This window comes from Triplophysa rosa, linkage group LG18 (genome assembly GCF_024868665.1).
Source record: "Triplophysa rosa linkage group LG18, Trosa_1v2, whole genome shotgun sequence".
NCBI lineage: Eukaryota > Metazoa > Chordata > Actinopteri > Cypriniformes > Nemacheilidae > Triplophysa > Triplophysa rosa.
In genome coordinates this window covers 23,216,291-23,229,228 of record NC_079907.1, presented here as the reverse complement: position 1 = coordinate 23,229,228, position 12,938 = coordinate 23,216,291, and the positions used below count along the sequence as shown (strand labels likewise).

At 39.1% G+C, this 12,938-nt stretch overlaps 1 protein-coding gene across 2 annotated transcripts in view; it reads right to left on the bottom strand.

Moving 5' to 3' along the window:
• arid5b (AT-rich interaction domain 5B) overlaps positions 1-12,938 on the bottom strand; it is a 76,668-nt gene that overhangs the window by 47,924 nt on the left and 15,806 nt on the right. The window lies entirely within an intron of this gene.

Sequence of the window (12,938 nt, the reverse complement as noted above, 5' to 3'; positions counted from 1 at the left end):
GCCATGTGATTCAGTTCCTGGAGATGAGAGCTCGGAGCGTCTTCCCATCACCCAACCTGAAAGATCAAAGAATCATGGTATCTCACCTCCTCAAATACCTGCAATGAGCTTAAGATGTTATTGGACTTTTCCTGCATGTACAGTATCTACAGTAGTTTCTCACAATGTGAAAAACATCTTCTCATCTCTAGCCAGCATCATGTGAACATGACCTGTCCTGCAATAAAATTACATACAAAATAAAGGTCTTTTTATGCCTTATTTATTACCAAAACTGCAATCTATCTATTAACCAGTGTCCCGCATATTGCGTTCAACCCTGTTACTTCATGATTTTTCCATGTTTAACTGTCAAATAAAACAAATTGGCGGGGAACACAATATTATTCCATTTAATCAATTATTACACAAAATCAAGTCTTGACTGCATTTGTCAAGATCAATCATTCAACCCTGTTACTGTCATTACTAAACCATTATCTAGCCCCTACAGACTTCTTCCTCAACCCTGTTACATCGTTTCAATCTGATCTATATTTTATGTTTATTGCTAGAAAATAACATCACATAAATTAGGGTTTAAAACTGGATTTAGTCTTGCACTTTACCAACAAATCAAAAACATTATCTAAAGAGGATTTCAAACCTTTTAACTGTTTATATATATATATATATATATATATATGACCTCTAGATGTGAAGAAACAAATATATTTTAAAGTTTAAGTGACTCTTCTCACAACATATTTGTTGAAAAACACTCTAACCTTATATCCTTCACTCCAGGAGGGATTTTACAGCATTTGTAATGCTAATCACGCTGGAGTTTATGTACATTTGCTTGATTAGATTTCACTTTGGGCTACAGAAGAGGTCAAGAGAAGCTCCGCCGTCACCTTCTTAATAACGTCTTACATTTTCTTGAGCGTTTTAATTGGCTATGACGGCGCTACGATTACAGCCCTGAAAAATCACCTTCTTTAAATGCACTTGACAAGAAGCTTTTGTGACGGAGGACAACACCCCGACGGCCTCCGATTGGTCGTTGAATCACTAGACTGAAATGGGCATGAATAATCCTCGCAAGTCTTATCAGATCAGAGCGACAGGACTCGGTCTGCTTCTCATTTACAGCTCAAGTGCTCCACAAAATGTCAAACGGGTCTCCGTGGAATAGATCTACATAACACCTCTGCTGCAAAGAGGACCAATTAAACATAAAACAAGCGCGCCCCCGAGCTTAAATAATTCATGTTATTTTGCTCCCTGTAAAACTTTCAGGATGTGTGACATCAATCAAACGAATGAAGCCATTCTTGAAAAGAACTTTTGTTTGTTTTTGATGAGTCGAAAAAATTCCGCTCTTGAATTCATTATTTCACAACAGGACGGCGCGTCAGGATACAAGACAGAACAAAAAGCTTTGCGAGAAAAAAAATGCATTAATAACACATGACGGTACATACCGTTTCCACAGCAAAGATCACTCGTGTATTTTACACTGCAATTACCATGTAACATGACAAAAATAATCCAGCCCAGATATACAGCTCGTAATGCTTGTGTAAAGTTCACTCTCAAACCTGTCCGAGCTTGTGACGCCACTTTAAAGAGCTCTTTATCCAAATCACCTGTCTTTAACAAACACACCTGGTCCTGAAATTAAGGATTTGTGTGTGTGTGCTTTTCATGTATTTCAGCCCTTCATGAATTATGTAACATGCTCATTTTAAATTCAATGGTAGAAAACAACAAAGATCTCAAGGATTACAATTACTTCAAATTTACAAAACAATTATTGTTCATTTATTCCTCCTCGGGTGGATGAAGAATCTCTTTTATGACTTACTTGACATTTTTTCAATAGTTTGTAAGCTATTTGCGGATCTCTTTATATTTCTTATGCGTAACATAAAGCTCAAATGTCGTCATGCTTGTGTAAACCTGCCTGATCTTGTCATGGGAGTTTACAGGGCCATTTATCCAAATGACTTGTGGGCAGGTTTTATGTGATCCTTTTCTTAGTTTTGCCGATCGACAACTACAAATAACTCTATGAGCCCAGATTACCACATGAAAAACCCCTTTGATTGTAACACCCAACATCGCGGTACACCATTGTTCCTTATCAGCCAAACATCTGCAGACACTGACTAATCTTCAATAAAACCAACCGCCGCTAATGTACATCACTATGTCTAACCTTCAAAAGTTTCGGCCCGGGTGAATTCCCAGAAAGTCAAACACGAGCCTGAAGATACATTCCTGTTGATCTCCACCCTCCCAAACCACCCCCGAGTCAATACATTCTCCCTGTCAGCCCTTTAATAGCTACCTGTCTCTTTAAAATATGCAGGTCGAAATCTCAAATCAAGCGCGAGGATGAAGATAGAGCCGTAAAACACAGACTCCTGGAATCCTGACAGCAGCTGCTTATTAGTCGTCCTGGTTACTGTATTAAAATAAGTTATTATTAGCGCTCGCTGCACCGCAGCACAACACAATAATGAAAGGAAAATGTGTGTCATTGCCACGGCAACTGTTTTAATGGAAGACTCCCCGTCAATAATAGTTAACAAAATTGCACTTTAGTCATAAACCCACAAATCAATTTCCTGAGTGTCTGTGTGTGTGTTGAGAACGGGCAAATGGAGATTGTAGAGAAATGTGAAATGCATGTCTCATTACAGTTGAACAGAATCAGTCTTTTCCTAATTATTATTCACAGCCGCGACCTGTAATGAGTCAAATAACATTCATGTATTAACGCTGCGAGCTGCTGGGATTCTGAGCCGCTGTTGGGTCATTAAATCTATTCTGATGCTTCAATATGTCTGATGTGACTGCCTGAATAAAAGATTACAGCGTTCACAACCCGCAGAAACATCCATCTATATAACATCAGCGCACCGACGCATCTACACTTACATTTAACTTACAGTGAAAATATACTTCATCGGTGAGTGAAACACAGAAACACTGCTTTTATTATATACTTCACTAATAATTCTATTATATCATGAAGATGGAAAAAGAAATCAATGATCGCGTTTGGTCTGTACAAATACTCTGATCTGAATCGTGAAATGATGCACGTGTAACATCTCTAACGGCAACTGCTTTCAAGGGACAGTTCACCCAAAAAGGAAAATTCTGTCTTCATTTGCTCACCCTTAAGTTGTTCCAAACCTGCGTACATTTATTTCCCGCACTACTGACTACCATTGTAGGAAAAGACTACTAATATGGAAGTCAATGGTGCCCCAGAACTATCGGTTTCCCACATTCTTCAAAATATCCTCTTTTGGGTTAAACAGAATAAAAAAATGTATACAGGTTTGAAACAAGTTGAGGGTGAGTAAATCGTTCATTTTCGGGTGACCTGTCCCTTTAACATGGCACTTGTTCTCCGTGAAAGACCTCAAAGTTCTTTCAGTTGACTCAAAAATGAAATGAAATGAAACACACCTTTTACTTTACATTCAACTCTTTTCTGTACACCTACTGTAACACCAAAACCTACTTTTCATAACTATATAGTATATTTATGCACTTAAAGGGATAGTTCAACCAAAAATGAAAAATTCTCCTCATATTGTTCTTATGAACACAAAGGAAGATATTTGGAAGAATGACCTCGTCCCATTGACTCCTATAGTATTTATTTTCCCTACTATGGCAGTAAGTGGGGGATGAGATCTGTTTGGTTATTGACATTCTTCCAAATATCTTTCCCTGTGTTCAGCAGAACAATGACATTTCTACACATTTGGAACCACCTGAGGGTGAGTAAAGGATGACAGAATTCATTTTGGGGTGAACTGTCCCTCTAAGTTATACGTATATTCTATGCATAAGTATGTTTGCTTATTATTATTAATAACAATATTATATTATAATGCCACAATACAATGCTGAATTACTGTAATTATTGTACTTTCTCTTGTTTCATTTGAACTCAATACTTGTGTACCCTGAGAGACTGAAATGTAAGCTCATGTATGAAATATTTGCGGCGGAGCTGTTGCTTTAAGAACGGCACAAGGCCATATTGTGATTTCACTTTTGTTGTTGTGCATCTTAAGACAAAAACAGCCGCTTCTATATGAAGAAAGTGTTGTGATGGAAACACAGTTTGAGTCTTTAAAGAGTGTTTGAGCTCCTGCCGGCCTTCTATTCTTGATGACGCCCAGACACACAAACACTGCAGACTTTCATGCTGTTTGTCTTTCCACACAATAACGTGCGTGCAGACAACCAATCACACGACAGCGTTTTGCATAAGTCAAATATATAAAGCCTTTTATATGTCCTCCGCCAGCTCTTCTTCAAGGACTTCAGATTCATTCAGTGATGAACACTTTATGTCATATTTTCAATATGTCAACTGAAAGAAATCCTTCGATACATAGTAAGCACCTGGAAAAATCCACTCTTCCCGCATCACTCAATGACAGTTTCTGGAGTGAATTTGTGCGATTGCGTGCCAAAAGAAACACTTGAAGATTAAACTCGATCTGTTTTGATTCACTCGATACAGATGTGGGCGGCACGGCTCTGCCCATAATTCTGTGATATTCGTCTTTATTTGATGTCCGAGCTGATATTACCCCGAGCTTACTGATTTTTCCAGGATATCCCCCGATGTCACCGTCAAACCTTTTGTTGATGATTTATGGCACCTGTCGATATTTTACAGCGGCGGGCATCCGATCGCTAGAGTTTCAGCACATTTGGTGTCGCTCCCTAGCAACAAGCCTAAACTGTAATGTTCCTGCGGGGAGGGCGGCTCCAAATATAACTGTCTGTATTATTGATCACCAGACTGCAAACTCTGCATTTAATGCCTCTTGTAAAACATGACAGGCTAGAACAAATTTGGTTATGTCAAAACGTCCTAGCTTGTGAAAAGAGACGCGTCTAGCCTATTATTCTAATGATGCCTCCGTATAGAGAAGTGAATAACAAGGTGCCGCCACATACAAAAGACACAGATAGTGTTTCGGGCAGAGGAAAAGTGTCATTGTTAGAAACCCGAGAAATGTGTGTCGCCGATATATTAGACATTTACAATATATTGCATCATGAACAGGACCAGTTCAGTGATGCGTGTTATTCTAATTACATTACTCAAGTGATCTGAATGATGTGAAGAGTACAATACAGGCTCAACCGAGACTCTCTGTTTGTCCATCAATGGCAGACCGAAGGAGGGCTTCAGGAAACTGTTGGAAATTGAGTTTGGTTACGCTGGTGGTGCGGTACGTAAGAATAAATTCAATTCATCTCTGTGAATCACTTTAAGTCATCCATTCAAGTGAGTCATACCTCAAAAGAGATTGAATGATTTGTTCGCAGTGAAAAAAGTTCACAAATAAAAGTCGACTTTGATAATAAAAACAAAATGAGACGACAGGATAAAAATATGAAAAGAAGGCATAACTTGATCAGATAAGAGCTTTGCTTATTTGAGTTCTTCAGAACAAAAGCTTTTTTTTCGCCCATGCCTCATAAATATAAATATCACGTGTTCTTCTATTAATAAACAGTGTTTTTCACTCAAAATGTACGGTATTTTCATCTAGCATTCAGTTGGGGTTTTGCACATTGTCTCCTCGTTTGAAATCCGTCCCATATTTCGAGGATGAACCGTCTAGAAATACACTTCAGGCCAAATGTAAACTTTCTACACACCAGAACACAGTCTGCTAGCAAAAATATGATCATGATTAGTCATTGTGAAGAATATGCAGGGCATTAAGCAGAAGATGAAAACAAATCTGGCAGCGGTTTTAAAAATAAACCCTCCGAGTGTCACACGAGTGGAAATAAAAGGGTTCTTTTAGAAGTGTGAATAGACAGAGCGAGTGAAGGCGAATAAATACAGATCTGTGTTTCTACAGCTGTTCAACACTCGTGAGAGTATTACACACAAAAGCTCAAAACTATTCACCCCCCCCCCCATACAGAATGATGCAACAGAACGTTTGACAGAAATATAAACCTGATTTATAGGAACTGAACTGTTGGTACTGTATGTATGAACATAGTGCAAAACTTTCATGACTCGATATCACGAAACATCAGTCGTCCACACAACAAAAGAACAGCACGCTGGAAATCATCTCCAGTTGAGTCCAGCTCAAAGCACTAATACGATGGAAATAAAGATGCTTTCATCTGTGAAATTCATAGTCAAGACACGGATTAACACGTCCACCGTCTTTGACGCGACAGGAGAAAACAGCCAAGCGTAGCTAACTTTCAATAAATACTAAAAGCAAAACTGCACTTCTATCGGCGTGTTATGCTTACACAGTCATTCAAGTGTGAAGTCAGAATGTGTACAACGTGAATGATAAAAACACAGGATTATTACAAAAAGAGCAATAAAACCTCAACATCAGTGAGGTGAAAGGAGCAGATCATATGAAAATGTAGCGCACACATTCACACGAATCAGCCACCAACTGACTGCGATGAGAAATCGTTATAAACTGCAGTGAGATTTGCTTTCGTATGACATGAAATGCAGTGAAACGCTGCCGACACGTTGATGGGAAACGGTGGAGTGTATTCTGAGGAGCTCCGCTGGAAACAATGGCAGCGCTCATGTGACGACAATAGCCGCAGACAGAAGCAAAGCAGCGCATTAGCCAATGAAACCAATTAAAAAGCATTTGGAGTGTGACACAAAAGGAGGGATTAGATGACACAGGATAAGACGATAGTTTGCCATCAATGCACCATTGTGCTCATTTCTCTATCTGCGGCAGTCAGTGGCAGACGAGCGCCTTCGCAATTACTGTCGAAAGAATTAATCATTCATAATTCTAAGAGCTGTCACACACCAGCGAGTATTTCCGTCCATCTCAAACCGTGAGCTCCTCCGACACGCCGCACATTCCTATGTGGGAAACAGCAGACTGACCGATGTCCAGAACTCATTCATCTTTACTTGTCAGAGGCGTGTCTGAGATGATATATGAGCGGAGCTACGGGTGGACTCTATGAGCAAAATCCTAGGGATTTGTTTTTATCACAGATATCCTAATATAGCAACTTTTTTGGAAAACCCACTGCATTAAATGGTTGACAAAGAAAACATTTATAGAACTATTAACACTTTTGGTAAAGCGTTAACTAACACGAACTAACAAAGAACATATTTTCACACTTTTTCTTGGTCTTTGTTAATGTTAGTTTACACCAGTTATTTCTGGTTATACCTCTGGTCTGTTCGAATACTGGATTCTGATTGGCTGGAAGGTGTGCATTAAGTAAGGGATAATGTACAGGCAGCCGGTTGTTATGGCAGAAATAATCCTGACAGTGTGATCAGGTTTGATGTGGATTATCCCTTGCTCCAGTTGATACTAAACTCATACACTCGTAAAAATACACCGTTACCAAAGACCGATACCTCATGTGACAGACCTGACAGAAATTTGTTGCGAAATTTGCTTTGAAAGTTTGTGACAAGCACATAAAAGTACTTCTTTTTTCATAGGGGTATAACAATATTTCGACGTATCATATATTGCAATACAAAAACATTAAGATATGTATGGTAGACTTTGGCTATATATTTTTTTATGAAATTTCAGTGACAGATCTATTCAGTTTTTTAGTTGAATTAAACCTTGAATATTGTCAATTCTTCAACAAAAGCAAACGTTACACATTTTTTTAATGTTTTGGAAAAAAATCTGTCAGTTTCATATATTTTTTTACTAATATCGTGATGCAGTCGTAACTGTAACCCCAGTATCGTGTATCATATTGAATCGTGAGCTGAGCGTATCACTACACCACTATTTTTTCATAATGCGTTTAAGATGGAGTTGTTTGTAACTATGAAGCTCTTCTATTTTTATTAGTCTCATGGTGTCGTGAAAAGGTACAGGCATCGGAATCGGCGACTACTAGAAAAAAATATCAGTACTCGTATTTGGTCTTTAAAAACGGTATCGGTGCATCCCTAACAGTTGATTTATAAATGCATTAGTAAATGTTCAAATTAACATGAATTATGATGAAGAAGTGATGTAGTGTTGTTCATTGTTAGTTCATGTTAACTAATGTACTCAACTGAAGTTACCAAATAAAACATCTTTTCTTTTTGGAAATTGGTGGACACAACCAAAAAGAAAATATTATTCACAACAAATGAAGAATTAGTCTGGCATCAGGCATTACTGAGACATCCAGCTGTGGATTGATGGCAGGACATTCATCGCTGGAGATGAATCAGAAGAGTTTGAGATGCTGTGGATGTTAGACACCTCGTGTCTAAAGGTGTCATGTTGATATGTGTGTGTTTGAAGAAGAAAGGAAACACTGCGTTCACTAATGGCCGTCATTAAGAGACCTCAACATTCAGTGAGGTTAAAGGTCAAACTGACAACTGCCCCGGGGGGTGAATAAGAACTCTACTCCACTGTGCTGTTATTGTGAAAAAACGCCATAGTAGTTACACAGAACAGTAAACGTTTTAGCAGAATCTTAGCAGGTCTCAGATCAGCTGGAGAGGACTAACAGGCGACTTTATAAATCAATCCAAGAGATCATTTCATAAGAACGTGATTGTTCCTTGTGTTTTACACACATGCTCTCTTCCTTTTGTCATGCAAGCTTGTGCAAATGATGTGGGGGTCTCACATCAGATGAGCAGATGAGTCATCACCAGACCCCACAATAAGACTAATATAACAAATATAACAACCTGCACGCCCAAAGGTTTCCATTTGCTCTTCACTTAAACCAAAGATATTCATATTAACAAGACGAGCAACTGCTTTTACAATGAATGCAACGCTCGATATGGCCGCTCTAGAGAAGGAAGTCCCGCCTTCCAGTAAAACCATCCAATCGTCAATCAGTAAAGACTGAGGATTCTCTGGGGTTTAAGCTTCGCAAACCAAAGTTATGATACAGTTGATGTCATGTTTAATTATTGATCAGAAATATCTGCCTTCAAGTAGATAGGACTGCTGCTATGATGTAAACAGCTGCCCAGAGGCGTCGCAAACATGGCACGACTTCCGTAAACAGACTTTGTTTAAACTCTCACGTGTGATTTTTCTTTCTTATGGCCACACACATCAGCATCATGTCTGAAATGAGACTTACTTTCCATCTGTTTTGTTCTGTTTTATCCACTCAACATCAGGCTGTCAGGGGGAGGTGGTGTTGTTTCAGGCGGTGTAATGGACAGACCGCTCATATCCTCAAAGGTCATGAACACTGTTGAAGTGTCCGCTCTCAACACCCTAAACTTCTAGAAATTATTCAAAAATAAGGCCACTAAAGTGAACAGTGACAGCGTTCCCTGTTTGGTGTTTAAAAAATCGCCAAGCAACAGAATTTTTCCATTTCAATTCCTGTTGAACTGATTTGCAAAGGCTGGCCTGGAATCAGTCAGAGAACATCGAGATGTAAAGATCAGAGAATTGTATCAGACAGTCTGCCCTGTACATTTCCAGCACTTCTGCCAATATGAGAAACATGAGAAAAAAAACAAGAATAAAATAAGAATGGCTTTGAGAACAAACGGCCTGATCGTTTCTGCTATGAGAATTATATTTATATTAAAGGGACAGTTCACTAAAAAAATGAAATTCTGTCATCGTTAACTCACCTTCGAGTTGTTCCAAATGTGTATAAATGTCTTTGCTCTGACGAACATAGAAAAAGATATTTGGAAGAATGCTTATAATCAGAAAGATTTTGACTCCCATAGTATTTACTTTATCATTGTTTTGTTCAGTTGAACACAAAAGAAGATATTTGGAAGAATGTGGGACAGCTCTGGGCCAATGGGGTCCAAGAACTGTTCGGTTAAAAGCATTGTTCTGTGTTCATGCAAACAAAGACATTTCTACAGGTTTGGAACAACTAGAGAGTGAGTAAATCATGACAGAATTTTCATTTTTGGGTGAACTGTCCCTTTAAAGTAGGGCTGAACGATTTTGAATTTTTTTTCCAATATTGCGATTATTATTTTTTAAGCAACTTATCTTCTGTATTATTTAATAAAAGGAAATCAATAAATCACGGTAACCAATGCAATATTAGACAGATTAACCATAAACTGTAGGCCAGGCATATGATGAAATTAGGTGACGCATGAATTGATTGACATATTTTTTTACACTAGTATATTGAATGATTTGTTACATTTCTAGCCATGTTAACATGTAATAATTATCATGACACAAAGCATTATCTTGAAATGCAGACGTGCGGGAAGCGCGCTTAAATAGAGACGGGCGCAGTCGTGGCGCGCATGTGGTGAAATACAGACTCGCATAAATCACCTTTTACATTCAAGCTTTTCTGAGTGCTGACGCTGCCTTTTTACAGTCTAAATGCGTCTTATTCTGCACAACTGCTACAATATTATAATAATGCATGAAAATAATAAATATGGTCTACATCTACATATAGTGCTGTAGTACTCGAGTCCGGACTCGAGACGCTTTTTTATGGTCTCGGACTTGTCTTGGACTCATTGGTATTTGAACTCGGACTTGTCTCGGACTTGGTCATTGGTCTCGCAAATGTTCTAGTCGGTCTCGTCCGAGTCCAGCGATATATGTTTAATTTTCTCCTTCAAAACAAAACATTGATAGAGCAATATTCTTGTGATCCGAAAACTAATGATCCGAAAACTGTTGCCGACTCTCGACTCTAGAACGAGAGCTGCGCGTGCTCATAACGTGCTTTTCACACAGCAGTTCAGTTCAGTGTGTGCTGTTGTTGTAATTAAATAACTCCGGTATATTGGTTCAAGTCCGCGGGACTGTCATGCACGCCAGAAAGTGAAGAACTGAATTAATTTGTGGGTAATATTAAGTGTTTACGGGAGACGCTAAACGGGAACGATTCAGCTGAACTGGTTCCACCGGTTCACTAAAAAGAAAGAACCGGTTCGAATGAACGATTCGTCCGCGGCGCGAACCAGCATCAATCATTCATCAGGCACGATGTCAGCGAGCAGCGGCATAATACAGATTGGTTTTACAAACCATAATAAATGTATCGACAGTGCGCTTAAAAGGAAACTTTTTGCACCAAAACTTTCCCCGAAACATGTGGGACAACATCCAATTTCGTAAGACACCTGCAAAGGCATCGCAAAGAGAGGTAAATTAATGCCATGTTTCAGAGTTAGCATTGCATTTGAGTATTTTAGACCGTTTGGAAAGTAGGGCTTAAAGATAAGATTGATCGTATTTTTATTGTCATTGTGATGAACATGTTATTTAAGGATGGGCACCGACGTGCTTATAAACGAGCCGTGGAGCCTCTGCTCTTTCTAGCGGCTCCTCTAGCGAACACGCACGTGCACGGGCACGCGCGCGCACACACGCACAACAGTGTTCATTGCTGCACAACCTTGCTGTTAGGAGGGCTGATAAAAAAGTTCCTTAAAAAAGTAATAAACCGTTACACTTCGGCTTTGTGACTTTAGTGCTATACCTATATAGTAAAAATAAAATGACCTTATTTTATCTGCTTTTTGATCATTACAAACAATAATGAAAATGATTATCTTAGAATAGAAGATATGCTGTCTCTTGCATCACATAAATTATCAATAGTTAAGTATGTGGTCTTGTAGTCACGATTTTTTTCTGTCTCTGTCTTGACTGTCTCAATTGGACTCGGTCTTGACTTGGACTCGAACCTCTCTGGACTCGGACTTGACTACAGCCCTACTACATAATAATGTGCTTTGTTATACACCTCATATAGGACACAACCTCCTGCCCCACGTATAACAACATCATCTGTGTTTAGTGTGGACTACATGAGAACATGCCTGTCACAAACCTCCAATATGAACACAAAAATCAGGAGGATTTCTCGGAGAAGCAGTCATGACAAATCCAGCTTCATCACAGTACAGTTACACTGGACAGACAGACAGACATTGTGCAATCCTCCCCGTGTTTGTGTTTATTCACTTCTCACGCTCTGTGTCGATCAACCTGATCATCTTCAACATTCTCCATCCGGCGTCCAGTTACCATCAGCTCATTATGTGCCATATCGCACACACATCAGGGTGTGTCCTGAACACAAAGACACTCTTCAATCTCACATATCACATATAGATCATATTAGTGGAGAGGTTACACTCTCACAGACAGACACCCTTCATTCCGTCACGCCACTCACTCTCACTTTCATGTTCGTAGGCAAAGGAGAAATGATTCCAGATATCTCCATCATCAAAGGATTTCATTTGAGAAAGTAAATCTCACAGACAGGAGGTCAAACATCATCAGACAGAACGAAGGCCAGAGGCGAGATCCGTTAATTACGCAATCAAAACCACATCACCATGTTTTTCAGCGAGAAACATTGAAGCTTTCGTCTCATCTAACATGGAAATTTGGCAGCTGACACACAATATAAGCAAGAATCTCAGTTTCCTACTGCGGAAATGAAATGTCACTTCATAACTAATAACAGCCACTTGACACTTGTTCCCAACATAAGCATGCTCTTAATAAAGACACACACACATATATATACAGTATATATATAGAGAGAGGCAGATATCAGCCACCTATAATCGTCAGCTTTCGATCTGCTCGTGCTCATCATCACAGCGTCCTCAAAAGAGTGTTTGGTATGAGAGGACAAAAGCAGAACTCAAACATGATTAAATCTACGCCACTTAGACAAGGTCAGCGTGAACATCTGATTTATTCTAATGCAGAGCCATCTGACACGAATCCTTATAGGCGATTCCCTCGAGACCCAGATTAAATGAATATAATCCCTCCGTCAAAACCACAGAGCAATAATCTAAGAATCAAAACCAGTGGCGGAACTTTGTTTTGAAAAGTTGTATTATCCTTTAAGAAATTGTTTCTGTAATAACTGGTTGGGAATATTGATCAAATATAGTGGGCGGTCCGTCC